Consider the following 14,920-nt stretch of genomic DNA (forward strand, 5'->3'; position numbering starts at 1 on the left):
ACTTTCAGTAAGTGTAGGAAAGAACTTGGTTAATTTTCAGTGAAGTATTTCTCATTTAGGGCATGTTGCCCTTCAGGCAAAGAGGACTGATAAAGCTAGTGCTTACGATGTGACAGCGCAGCGCCTCAGCATTTATCTGCCCTTAAAGGATAAATTGCCCATAACTGGCAAGGGGGGGCATGGCAGTATTATGGAGCTGTGCTTGAAATGCTGGAAATCGCTGGGGTCTAGTATTCGTTCATTTATCAGACCTCGTCGCTGACAGCCTTGGAACGAAGGAGAGGTACAGCTTCACGTTGGCAGGGCTTGTACCCAGAAGCGTCCCCGTGAAATGGCAAGCTGGGAGTCAAGGGCTGCAAGGCAGCGTCCATGGAGCTGTGCTGGGATGACACCAGCCATCTTCCCACTGGACTGATCTCTGCACTCCGAGTCTGTCCCTAGGTAAAGAATTACAGTACTTCATGCTTGTGTAAACATCCGAAATGTTTGCAAGATGAACGTGCTGACATTTGGAGGTCAAACATGCTTCAACACTTCCAGTCCCTTACCCACTAGTACAGGCATCTTTAGCATGCAAGCAGAAATTCCCTTTGGGTTCCTTCCACTTTCACATGAAAGCTTATACTTGTGGTCGATGCGAAAAACCACAGGAGACGTTTTGTGTTCAACTGTGGGGATTTTTTTTCTTGCAGAAAACTTCTGCAATGGAAAATATAAATTGAGAATGGTTATACTCGATTTTGTAAGAACAAAGCATCCATTAACCATCTAGGAATTCAGAATGGTTTTGATTAATCTGTGTAGATAGTATATTCTCTTTGAGACTGGAAAAGCAAGCTATTGTTAGTATGCTTCTCATACAACAAAAAATGAAGAACTTTCTCATGCAGTTCTATTTGTGTGGGTTTTGTGGGGTTTTTTTGTTGGGTTTTTTTTTGTGTTTTTTTTTTTTAATAGAACCATCACAAATTCTCTCAGTTCTTACTTTTGACAACTTTTGTTTTTGGGGGGATTTTTTTTGTTTGATTGGTTGGGCTTTTTTAAGTTCTCTTGAAGCTCTGCAAATTGAGACACATGTTTTGTCAAAAGCTCTGAAAACTGGGAACCAAGTGGATTACTACTAGGAGCCCTCCATCCAACCCCTCTTCCAAAAGAAGTGGAACAGTTTTGTGTGTGTGTGCTACGGGTTCGGGAAGAAGCTGCGGGTTCGGTGATGGGGAGGCACTGTCTCCTCTGGAGCAAGCTGTTCCTTCCTTCCTACCTTCATCTGCCTGACTGCCAGTCATGTCTGGCCTGTTAGCACAGGGGGTATCCCAGGTTTCTGTAGTTAACTCATTCTTGTTATAGGAAGCTAAAGGAAGAACAACTGTAGTACCCAGGGGTGGGGTAGGAACGCACTGGCGTTCATTTACCAAAGCAAGCGTCTGATGGGATTGTCTGGGTGGGGTTTTTTATCCTATGCATTGGTTTTGTTTGAAAGGGACTTTACTATTCTCTGCTTGTGCCTTTGTTGGGTTAAAAAATGAAGAAATGTGCAAGCGTAGGGGAGTTACAAAGTGATGGAAGTGAAAAATCTGGTTCTGCAGATTGCACATGCCACTTCTGGTCGTGCATGGCTTCCTAGACTTGATCTATTTATGCGCAGATCATACCAGCATAATACTTAATAATATCCACAGCCTGCTTGTTAATGAAAATAAAGCTAATAGCTTTAATACTTCATTAGCTTGAAGAATTGCTGCTGATTTACTGATTACAGGATAGTCTTTCCTCATGAGTGGTTTCATATGTATTAGAGAATGTATAAGCAGTTCTGCATTTTGCTTTTGCTTTGGATTTAAACTTTATTCAGACATTTTGAACTTTCTTATTGACCTCCAAGTTGAGAAATAGTACTAGGCTATTTTAGCATGTTCAGAATCACGTGGAAACTTCTCCTAATGATCACTAAGGGAACTTAAAGGGGAATTTGTTCCAGTTAAAGATGTTAACCTGAAGCTAATACAAAGTACTTTAGTTTCAGTAGAACATATGAGTATGCTTCCAAAAAACCAAAATTATAGTCATAACCTTTCTTCTTAAACTGCTGAATTTTTGTGGTTTTCTACCCAGGATTTTTTTGTGTGTTCCTAAAAAAATGAAGAATTGATAGGTAAGAGTTGTATCTGTACTCAAGCTGATGTACTTAACCTGGCCATTAAAAATGCTTCCTAACTATTCAGTTTGAAATGCTGAAAGATAGCAAAAACCTGTGCTAGGGATAATGAATGAGGATCATGATTATTGGAAATTATTTACTTTCTGCATTAATATGTTTGATCTTTAACTCCCGATGGCTTTGTCAGTAAGTTCTTGATGTGTAAAATATTTAAATTACTCTATTTTTTCTATTAGATCATTGCAACTAGGTCAACAGGAAATTGAATCATAACAACTTGATACCAAAGTTGATTTTGGTAACACATTAATTTTGGCTTTGTAGTGATACTGGCTTCTACTTCTTTTTCTAGAAGATACTTGAGTGAATACATAAGCAGTGTCTGTTCCTGAGGAAGTCTTATCCTCCGTGCTTTGAAGAGACTGGTTTTTATTTTGTTTTTTCCCTTAGCTGTTCTTCATTCAGCTAGTCTTATACATGATGTGTTTTCATACCTTTTTATTATAATTTAACCTAGGATGCAATTTCTGAATATGTTATTTTGTCAAGTCATTCTGTTCCCCACGTGACTGTTCCTAATCTGTTACAAGATTATTGATCACTTAGGATTGGCCCTCTGTGACTACAGCTGTTTGGAACCAGTCCAACCAAACCGTTTTCGGAAAAGGACTGACTTAGTGTTCTTATGATACTTAACACAGGATCATCCTACCCTATGACTGAAAAGCCTATATTTCACCTTAAAGTACAAATGAGAAATGATCAACAGCATGCACATGAGTCGACATCTGGAGTTGTTTCCTTTTACCTGTTTTCTGGGATTTGTTTATTCATTCTGTACTAAATGTGTGATAGGGAAACTCCTGCCCTTTGCATACCGTGGACTTTTTTTGTATGTGTGTAGTTTTTTTTTTTTTTTGGACAACAACCTTCAGGAGTATTTCCTTCTTACAGTGAAATCCCTTTTAAGTTCTATAATCAACCTCAAATTCAGCTCCCTGTGTACCAGGCTAAACTTGACTTGAATTATGTATTTTTTCCTTTAGTTTGGGAGGAAATTAGGTCTTTTGGGCAGGGTTTTCAGCTGATGGTACCTGTACCTGCCATTAGGAGACCAACAGCCATCTATGAACACTTTGCTGGATGAGAGTTGGAGGAAGCACTCACAGGTTGATGGATCTGGGTTTGTCTTTCTGCTGCCTGTCCTTCAGTCTTACTCTTGCAGCTCATCTCAGTTCAGCAAAGTTTTGGTGAACTGTGTGCACGAGCTAACTAAATAAATTATCCCAAATTTGCCTTTCAGTAAGGAGTGTCTCAAAACCCAGGTCTCTGATCTTGCTGATGGCGTGGTCTCAGATATGGTAATGCTGGCAGGAGACCAGGCTGAGGGGTGCAGCTGAGGAAGAGGAGAGCGTGGAACCACCCTTTTTTGAGGGAAACATTGACCTAGATTTGCATAAGCCAATCCAAAATGTTTACAGTATTCACGTTTTTTTTGCAAATGGAAGCTCCCATGCTCATCAGTGGCCCATGAAATGTGGGCTACCCAGAGTGGTCTTTTGCTAGTTGTCTTTGGTTTTATAATTTTAAATACGGGGTTGACATTGAAAATAGAAAATATAGCGTGTGTAAATCAGAGTCATTGTGTTGCTATTGTGGAGTGATTATTATTGGTGATAAATTACCACTATTGAAGTGATAAATCTTTTGTGTTTACTTTCCTGCTTCAGTTTTTGGAAAAAGGCAAATTCCAGTCTAGTTACAGTGTGAACTTCCCCTCCACATGCCCTTTTACTCCGTTTTGTAAATCATAAATATTTTGATATATCACTTTGTTCTCAGTTAGTGTGGGAAACAAGGTTTTTACATTGACTTGATTGAATCTCAATCTAACTTTTTTTTTCCTGTAGCCTACCCAGAACCTTTTTAGTACTTCATTTTTCTCCTTTATGAACTACCAGTGATTGCACAAGTTAATCTGGCATGTCATAAAGGAGTAGTACTGAAGTCTCATATACCTTTCCTTTTTGTTAAACTTCCTAAAATGATAGGCAGCTGTAGCTTTATATCAATTTTCAGTTATGTAACTGCCCTCATAATTTCCAAAATGTTTCCTGTGTCAAGGTGTTTCAAGAGTAACTTTTAATAATAAAAGTGGAAGGTGTAATTTCAAGTTAAACTCTAATGTGTTTTTTATTATGTATGAGCAATTGGCTGTGTACAGTTACTGTTATCTGGTCTGTTACAATAGAGTCAATTTACAGCAGGTTTTTGTACCTTATCAGAGATAAAGCTCTTAAGAAAAATGTGCTCTAAAATATCATGTGCTCCGCTGAGGCCAGCTAATTTAGGTAAGGGCATTGGAGAAGTAGGAGGATGCCTTCGGAGCCTCCTGAGTGCTTCAGGGTGCCACCTCTTTGCCTTTTTCCTCTTCCCTTCTTCCAGAGATAGGGCTTGCAAGGTGTCTCTGAGGTTGCTCATTGCCCAAAAATCCTGTTATTGTCGACTGCATGTCCACAGGAGAAAGTATGAGCAGTGTCTTCACTGTGTTTTGGCCTGTGTGCCACACCAGGAATGTGGGCTAAGTCATGCCCAAGCAGACATTCCTCTTTGAAGTTGGTTACCAGTAGATGATACCTTCTTGTGACACTGATGCCTAGAAGTACCCCTTTTTCCTCTCTCTTTTTGTTTTGTCTTGTTAGTAGAATTTCCCATTATTCTCTCAAGATTTCTGTTTATCACGTGACAGCTGTTGCTGTGGATAAAATAGGGTAAAATAGCACCTTTGGGGAAAACCTGCTAAAGAACTTATTGATGTTGCCTCTCACTTGGCAGAACTGATTTTTTTGAAGTACTGCTTCAGGCAAAGTGCTTGTTTTGCTGAATTGGGACGTCAGCTTACTTGACTGTTGTATCTGACGTGGCAGGCTCAGATTCATGAGAAAGAATGGTCATGCTGCATTAAATGTTTGAGCACCGTCCCTGTTCCAGCAAACGCCCCTGAGAGGGTCCCACCTTGAACCTTTTTCGCATGGGAGGCAGCCATGGTCCTAAGCCTTGGTTAGACAACGGAGTCCAAGCACTGTATCTAAGAAAAAGAGGTTGTAACAATGACAGTCTGTACAAAATTCCTATCTGAGTAATTAAATCCTGATTAGGTGAACTTTTTCTTGTTAGTAATTTGGGTTCAAAAGCAACCAAGTAAGGAGGCACTTGTCCTGTTTGGTAAGCCCTGGTATGTTAGGAGTTTATTGACAAGGTATGTCCTCTGCCAGATGTTGAGGAGCTTTGGGAGATGAGATCTGCTTCCTGGACAGTTAGAGCAGAGGCACTTGTAGGGGAAGAGGCAGCACCACGAGCAGACATTGTGCTGGTTCACTCTTCTGCGTATATTCTCCATTTTTAGTTACCAGCACAGCCTAGTGAGCTATCAGGAATGCTGCCTTATTGCTGACATCGAAGGAACTGCACAGAGGAACATTTTTCATCTTCCACTTGGAAAATTTTTGTTCATGACCAGTTACTAACCTGTCCATTAAAGCTGATGTTCTTCCTGGTGTTATATGTGACTCTGTCCTAATGGAATTTGGGTTCTCCTGGGCAGTGCCCATGAAACACTTAGGCCAGCTTACTGTTTTCTCTCTGGGGGAACTCGCGAGATGCATTTCAGCTCATTTATTTATATTTATATACATGTTCTCAAGCATGTAGATAAAAATATATAATGTACTGACTTTGATTTCTTTAATATCATTCTTGTGTTGTCCTACACACTTGGGACAGATGCTTTGCCCTTAGATTTTTTCAGTGATGGTTCAGCTAAACATTTTTGCCTAGGGACAAAAGTCTGCAAAAGATTTTATTTTGAAAAATAAGCTTTTGTAGATGCATTACAAAATGTTCTATTCCAGTGGTTGATCTTGATTTACTCAATCTAATTTGGTTATCCTTGCTGTAGGCCTACACTATGATATACGTACTGTTCTTGTTGAGTTTAATGTATTCTTTACTGTTGCTCATCTTACTTTAAAATCCATGTACTCTCTCAATTTCTTTATCTGTTGATGTGATACAAGGTGTTTGAATAAAATAATCCTCAGTCTGATACTGTGGATTAGATTTAGACATTAGGCGGTGTTTCTGAGCATAAAGTCTGTGCAAATAGTAAATATTATTTTATTGTCCTCAGTATTTGCATGTGACATATTGTATGTATTACTTCTCTAGATAGGATTCAGTTCTCAGTAGAATATGATCATGTTAATCCTGACTTGGTTTCTGTCCATAATGACTCAGGTATAGGAAGAAGAGAAAATAAATAAAACAAGTTGGAATTAATCACCTGGTAAAATCTGATCATCTTGTATCAGCTCTTGGTAACTACTGCTGTGTTCACTGAGTTTAATTGCTGCAATGAGAACTGGAGAGGAACAGTTTTGTTTATAAAGTAAGCAGTTTTTTGTAGGTAGTAATATTTACATTAAATATTTACATGGCATTGCACATTCACATAAATTGTTGACTTTCACTGAATGCTGAAAGCATGCTACACTGCTCTCAGGGTTATTGGGTGCTCTCATGGGAGGGTTAGTGACAATATAGATCTTTTACCTTTTAGTTAATCAGAGCAACTCAGCCCCATTGTTGGAAGCAGTTATTACTTCCACATCCTTCTTCAAATGGTGTGTGGAGAGCTGGGTCTTGGTGAACAGGATGTCAGTATGTGTAGTGTTAGAAGCCAGAAATTGCATTTGCATTGTTTTTAAAGCTATTTTCTAATTTCTGCAGCAGGTCCAATAAAATTGTATACCTGGTAAGACAGGTGATTTGTCTAATCTAGTGTACTGTCTTCTTCATTAGGCAGTAGAAGGTGGTGGGAGAAACCTGTTCTGTGAGCAGGAGGCGTCAGTGTGTGATACTGAGAGTGTGCCTCTCATTTTGTCTGTCCATTAAGTTGGCTCAGCTATCACCCTTGTTTGGGATAGATAACAGAAAAACAAGCTATTCAGTTAATCTTCTGTGATCATACAGAGATGCCTGTGAACTAGGCAATGCACCACTTTCTGGATGATACTATAGTTTGCAACAACTTAAAAAACCCAAACAGTAGGTCACACCAAGGGTATAGAATAATGATGTTTTGAAGGCCACTGTGACTGAAATAAAGTCAAGGACTGTTGCAGATTTTTTTTTTTTTTTTTTTTTTTTTTCGTAGCACATGGGGAGGTGGAGGAGACTTAAGGGACACAGAATCGTGGGGTCACTCATGTTGGAAGGGACCTTTGGAGTTTCTGAATCCAATTTGCTGCTCAAGGCAGAGCTGATACTGAATTTTGAGTGGCTACTTGGGGCTTTGGCCAGTCTGGTCTTGAAAACCTACAAGGACAAGAGATCCTACAACCTCTCTTGACAGCTTTTTCCCTATGCTTAATTATGCTCGTGATTTGCCCCCCCAACCCCCTTATATCTAGTAAGAACCTCTCCTGTTTCAAACTGTGGCCACTTTCTCTACCTGCAGTGCAGCGATGTGAAGTAGTTCTCTCTGTTGTCTTGATGATGTCTTTATGAGCAGGCAGGTATTGGGTCCCTTGAAGCCATTTCTTCTCCAGGCCGAACGAGCCCTACTTTCTCTCTCTCTCTTCCTGGGCCAAGTTCTCCAGCCCCCTCTACCTTCCTCTGCTGAGCTCATTCTAGTTCATCAATATCTTTCTTGTAGTAGGATGCCCAAAACTGGGCACAGTATTCTAGATGCAATCTAATGAGTGCCAAGTAAAAGGGTTTAATCACTTCTATCAATCTACTGTATGTGCTTCTGTTTGTACAGCCCAGGACACCGTTGGCCATCTTTGCTGTCAGGACACACTGCTTGCTTGTGCTCAGCTTGCTGTTGGCCTCAGCTGAGCCTTTTTTGCAGAGCTGTTCCCTAATTTGCCTGTCCCCAGCCTGTATCATTCTCAGGGCTTACTCCTTCCCAGGGGTAGGACTTGGCATTTGTTCGTGTTGAATTTTATGAGGTTCCTGTCACACACTCCTCCAGCCTGTCTAGGTCCCTCTGAATGGCAGCCCTTCGTGCAAGTATGTCCACTGCCCCTCCAGTTTGGGGTCATCTGCAGACTTTTTGAGGGCATGTTCTGTCTTCTCCTCCATATCATTGATAGAGACATTAAAAAAACACAAGTGCCAAAATGACACCCTGAGGTATTCTACTAATTACTTCCTTTGAGGTGTAGTACAACCATGAGGCACTACCCATTGAACTCAACATCACAGTCAGTTTTTCACCCAACTAGTTGTCCATCCACCCAAACCATAATATCCCAACTTGGATACAAAGATGTTGTGAGAGGAAGATGGTGTTGAACTCCTTGCTAAAATTAAGGTGGACGATATCTGTTGCTTTGTTCTAACTTGCTGATCTTGCCATTTCATCCTAGGAGGTAAGTCAGGTTGATTTACCTTTGTTAAATCTCTTTGGGCTCTTGCAAATCATAATCATCTTCATGTGCCCAGAAATGGCTTTCAGTTGCTTTTTCATGGACTTGATCCATGGTTTTCCCAGAAATGGAAGTGAGGCATACTGGCCTGTAATTGCTTGAAGCATCTTTTTTGTAATGTGTTTGCAGCTTCTGCCTTTCTCTAGACATCAGGAACCTCGACCAAACTGCCATCTCTCAAAGGTGTGTAAATCAGACAGGTTTTGCTTTGAACCTTGTATTGGAATATGGTTTATAAATCAGATTACTTGAAACTTCTGACCACAACAACTTTCTTTAGAAAACAAGTATATGATAGCTGTAGACGAGTTTCAGAGAGTCCTTTGCTGCCCTAATATGTAAAAACATGAGTTACTAGCCATTCAGAGCTGTCCTTATGTGAAGAAATTACAGTGTTTCCGTTGTCCATTGCTTGTAAATAGTGTTTTATTTCTAAAAAGTGGTGCTTACTGAATGCAGAAGGTAACGTTGCATTTAGTCTGCCTGACTGCTTATCTCGTAGCTTCCTTGAATTGCCGTGCCCGAGTCGGCTCTTCTCTTTCTCCCAAGCTTTCCTATCCTAGCTGCCTTGTAGCTGAGCTGCCAGACCATGCTGCCATCCTTCCTGAAAGGTGAATAAAGGCTTTTCTCTGTATAGAGCAAAACAGTGTTTTGTCAGGTAGTTGTTAATCTGGTTACCTGTAAACTTCGCAAAGCCTGAAAGTGTTTTTTTTTTTTTTAATTTTCCCTGTGTTGCTGGTAATACAGCCAAGTACTTCACCACAGGTGGTAACAATTTGAGTGGAACTTTGGTCTCTGCAAATAGAATATTTGGGGCTCAGTGGTGTTATGGGAAGTGATTGCTTAGGCTGTTAATAATCAGCAAGGTATTTCTGCTAAATTGATCTTCAGCTGCTATTTATGAAGTTAGTTATTCACTCATCAAAGCCTTTGCACAAAGTGGTGTTGCAGAAACAATTACTGCCGAACTTGATTGCATAGTGATTTCTGCTCTTTGCCAGGAGAAAGAGAGAGAGCAACAACTGAATTAAATCACTGCTGAAGTAAAAAGAATCCAATTTTTTATAAAGAATCATGCAGTATGAAGCTGTTTAGGAAGGGGAAAAAATGCACAAAACTGAAGTAAACATTTCCTTGTTTAAAATGTGGTATAGTTCTCATTGGAATCCTAGCATTTGAAATGGCTTTTAATGACCGAACCTTAAAGGTGTCTGTAGCAGTTTCATTCTTTCCACTTAATCTATATAGGTTTATGGTCATTACTCCCTCTAGACATTAGTGACTAGTGGGGCCTTCTCCAGCCTTACTTCTAATGTCAGATGCTTTACCCCAGTTACTAAGGATAGCCCATGAGAAACATCTCATTGTATTAATAATACAAAGCACAGTGAGTGGGATTACTGGTCCCAGTTGTGCTGGATTGTTTCCAAGAATCCTGTCTTTGTGCCATCACACTATTTGATTGGTGTCTTTAGCAAGTCACTAGTACGAATGTATAGGGCATTAATGAATCAATTAATTACTGTATGCAGGTTCCATTTCAGAGCCCATTTTCCAAGGACATCTTATGTAATAAAGTGCATTATGTGTCACTTCAGCCAGAAGAAGGGACGAAATTTTAAACTGCTTGGAGATTTGCAGTTGCAGATCTTGCTGCAAAACATGTCTGCTGCCTGCTCTGAGGGAAGGATCAGAAACAGTAACAACCGACAGGCAGCGTGGCATGCATCTCTGCAGCAGCAGAACATGATGCTACTAGCTGGAGTGTTAAAATTCCTGCATTTGGTAGCATTCATGAAGCATAATCTGTTTTGAAATTCAGCCATATTATAGCTTGTAAAACCCTGAAGGCAGCTGGGGGAAAAATAAGACTCACAAAGATACGATTCCATAAGATTTGGAATGTATCCACTTTCGAGAAATATCATTAAGTTGTATTTGGTATTTATATATAAATATAAGGAAGAGAATTAAAATGGGTCCTGCAGTATCAGTCATCTGTATTTATCAAATCATGGTATGCAATTTTGTTAATAATTTCTGAAAAGTTTCTTAGAAATTTTTTTCTTTTAAAAAGCTGATAGCTTTTATTCTCTTCTGACATTTTTTGGAAAAACAACTTCATTAAAATCTTACTGAATACAGAGAAGAGCAAATGTTGCCTTGAATAAGGCTGGGAATGGTTAATGACTTTCCTACTTTAGATAAGCTATTTAACATACAGATTGAAAACTGTCCAAGCAAGCAGGATTTCTCTTTATTTGTTATCTAACTAGTGCTGACTGGTGTTCCTTGATAGGGAAGCTCTATTATGGTGCAAGAGATAGACTTGCAGAGGTCTAGCATTCACACTTGAAAGTAAAAAGCTCCTGTAAGTTAAGAAATACTTTGTCTGAGGAAGGTTACATATTGATCCTGTATCATAAAATGAGGAGATCACACCTCCTCAACTTCTCCTTACTGTTCTTCTTTCCGTGTTGTGATTGCCAAATACACACCCTGGCACATGGGTCTCCAGCTCTGCACATGAATTTAGAGCATGGGAGAGGCAGGCAGTTTCCCCGCCAGTGGCAGGGGTGGGAGCTGGAGGACTAGTTGATGGAAAAATGTGACTGAGTGGTACCCAGTGCAGCTCTCCTGGTTTCTGTCACCTGCCATGAGAACGAAGGGCACTTGACAAGGATCAGCAAGCGACCTGTGCTGACTTCCCACAAGCAACTTCTCCTGCGAGAGGCTTTTTTTGGTATTTGTTTGATGCCTGATTCATGCCGTGCTCTACTGTTCATTGAATGTCCCACCTGGCAGTGATGTGAGCAGACCTCCAGAGAGCTCATCAGTCATGAAGAGGCATGTAATTGGGAAAGGACTTAAGTACATGAATACAAGGAATAAAGGGAATCTCAGCAAAGTCAGAAGACTAAAAGGCAGGAGGCAATTAGTATTTTGAGATGCACACACAAAAAAAGAAAAAAAATCCAAATGTACTTTATATTAAAAAAAGAACCTGAAAATGAAAGGAATTAATTTCAGCAAAATAATTCTTCCCACTTGAGGTTTTTTCTTAGTATCACTGATTTTTTTTTTTTTTTTTTTTTGCATTAACAATATATCAGCACTACACCGATGATTTTGGTATAAAGACTCTTTGGCTGTGTGCCAACAATATCCTGATGTTATATGCTGTTATGGTGAATGGAATAGCTTCATGCAGGGGTGTTGTAGTTTGAACCCTGGCTAGCAGCAAAACACTACACAGCTGCTCACTCACCTTCCCCCCTCCCAGGGATGGGGGAGATAATTAAAGGGGTGAAGGGAAAAGAGACTTGTAGGTTGAGATAAGAACAATTTAATAACTAAACTACAACAAAGTTGAAAATAATAATAATAATGATAATAGTAATACATACGAATGAGTGATACACAGTGCAACTGCTCACCCTCTGATGACCAACGCTCAGTCCCTTCCCAGTTTAACAATCCCAGAGCAGGGAGGGATCAGAAACTGCAATCCCAAAAAAGAGGTAAGAGCCTGACTGTCTGGGAGAGCAAAATGAGCCTGAGAGGGGGAGACAACCCAGAGAGAGTGAGAGAACTTCTGGCCAGACTCTCATCTATATACTGGGCATGACTTGCATGATGTGTAATAGACCACTGGCCAATTTGGGTCTCAATCCTAAACCTAAGGTCGAATCCTAGGCTAGTAATTGGGGCTGTGCTCCCTCCCAGCTTCTCCTGCACCTGCAGACACTGACACAGCAGAGAAGCTGAAAAGTCCTTGACTGTCCTGGCAGCAACTATAAACATCAGTATGTTACCAGCCTTCTCCTCAACGCAAATCCAAAACATAGCTTCTCACTAGCTACTAAGAAAATTAACTCTTCCCCAGCCAAAACCAGGACAGAATGAAATAGGTCTGGTCTTGAGGTGATAGGTGGTCCTTTACAAAGAACACGTGTAGCCCCTGTATATCTGATGAGGCCAGGGTAGTGTTCCTGTTTCCTCCTCTTGAGCCTTCCTGAGTTAGTGAGTACAGATAGTGTTGTTTCGTTGATCGCTGGTGAAGGGGTTCTAGGAAAAAATGCCTCCTTAAGAAAACCTTTGTTTCATCCAGTTCCCCAAATTCTTTTTGGTGTCCGTGGTGGCATACTTTGTATTTTACCTGGTTGACTCAGCAGCTAATGACTTTAAGGTGCTGGGACATGCTCAATTATGGCTTTATTAGCTAAGTACTGTGAAAAGAAGTGAATGTGGAGAACAGAAGCTCTTTGGTGGATTTAAACACTGGGTAATGGAGAATTGCTGTCTATTACAGCACTGTCACAAAAAGGAGAATGGGACCAAGGGAAACTTACCTTGGTAAAAGAGGCATTCCCAAATACCTGGAGTCTTTTCTGCTGCACTATTCTGGTAATAGGAAGTTCTCAGCTTATGAAGCGGGGTGCAGAAATCTTCATAGCAGAATCCTTGGTCCAGTGTTGAGATATTGTTAATGTGAAAAGAATTAGGGATACTAAAAAAAAAAAGCCTCAGGTGGGGAGAATTATTTTGCCAAAATACATTCTTTCTGTCATTTTCAGGCTTTTTTTTTTTTTATATAAAGCACATTTGGAGTTTTTGTGTGCATCTCAAAATATTAATTGCGTCCTGCCTTGTAGTCTTCTGACTTTTCTGAGATTCCCGTTTTGATGAAATGAGGCAAAGAATTTTCTTTCCCTTTTGTTTACCATTCCTTGCACCTCTAGAATCCACACATCACTCTTGACAGGGATGTGTGCACGTCAGTGTGGAAGAAAAAGAATTCAACTGTTTTGAAGAAGAAATACTTATGAAGAAAACATTTAAGGTTTTGTTTTCCATGATTACTTTCAGGGTGACAGATGGTCAATATACTCTGATTTTTTTTTATCCCTTGCTCTTCCTTTCCAGACTGAGGTGATCAGTGCTTTGAGGAACAATATTTCTCTGCTTCTTTTACTGCAGCTTGCTGTAAAAACCTACACAGGGACAGGCTTTAACAGAATGGCAGCTGGAATGTAATCATAGAATCATAGAATGGTTTGGGTTGGAAGGCATCTTAAAGATTGTCTAGTTCCAACCCCCCTGCCATGGGCAGGGACACCTCCCACTAGCCCAGGTTGCTCAAAGCCTCATCCAGCCTGGCCTTGAACACCTCCAGGGATGGGGCATCCACAGCTTCTCTGGGCAACCTGTTCCAGTGTCTATCCCCCCTCACAGTGAAAAACTTCCTCCTAATATCCAATCTAAATCCACCCTCTTTCACCTTAAAGCCGTTACCCCTTGTCCTATGTCTGCACTCCCTTTTTAAAAAGTCCCTCGCCATCTCTCCCTTAGGCCCCCTTCAGGTACTGGAAGGCAGCTATAAGGTCTCCCCAGAGTATTCTCTTCTCCAGGCTGAACAACCCCAACTCTCTTAGCCTGTCCTTGTGTGGGAGGTGCTTCAGCCCTCTGATAATTTTCATGGCCCTTCTCTGGACTTGCTCGAACAGGTCCATCTCCTTCCTGTGCTGAGAACTCCAGAGCTGGAGTAATGGCAGGCATGTAACTGCGTCTTCCAGACAGTACTGTGTAAACAGCCTTAGTGCACGTACTTTTTTGTGGAGTAAAAGTGGTGTTATCTTTGAAGGTGCCATTGTCCTTTTTCCCTCCTGATTTTTTTTCTCCTTACTTGGTTGTGACCCAGGGTACGTGAAATAATTTTCACTGTTCCAGGATTCTGCTTGGGGAATCCTGACAAAATCTTACTAAATTTTCACCAAACGGTCTCATTAAGCCTCTCACATTTCACATCTGTTCCTTGGAATTTTCTGTTACTGTTCTTTTATTTAATATTATTTATTTCCGTGAATTTTACCAACTGTTTTCTGTAGATCAAGCAGTTTCCAATTCTTGGGTTATTCTGTCCTCATGTTCGAGGAGCCCAGCAGTTCCCTCTGTTAATGCTGTATGCAGAATCAAGCAGTCTTTTCTAACTTGCCTTGGCTTCCAGCACCTTCCAGCTTTTCATTCCCTCCTCTTTTTATAGCAATGCAGAAGGTCTGTTTGAGCTAGACATATTGCTGTCAGTTTAGGATAGGATCTGGAATCCCAAAAAAACCCTGCAAAATGCCCACCAAATGACCCTGCAGCAAGCACCCACAGGTGGCATCCTTTGCTTTATCATCTTTGGTGGGTCTGTAAAGTCTGCTGGGACTGCAGAGAAGAGACAGGAGGGAAGCAATAAGCAATTAAGCATGGTGTGGGAAGAGGG

The sequence above is a fragment of the Pterocles gutturalis genome, unplaced genomic scaffold (assembly GCF_000699245.1).
Source record: "Pterocles gutturalis isolate BGI_N339 unplaced genomic scaffold, ASM69924v1 scaffold29747, whole genome shotgun sequence".
Classification (NCBI taxonomy): Eukaryota; Metazoa; Chordata; class Aves; order Pterocliformes; family Pteroclidae; genus Pterocles; species Pterocles gutturalis.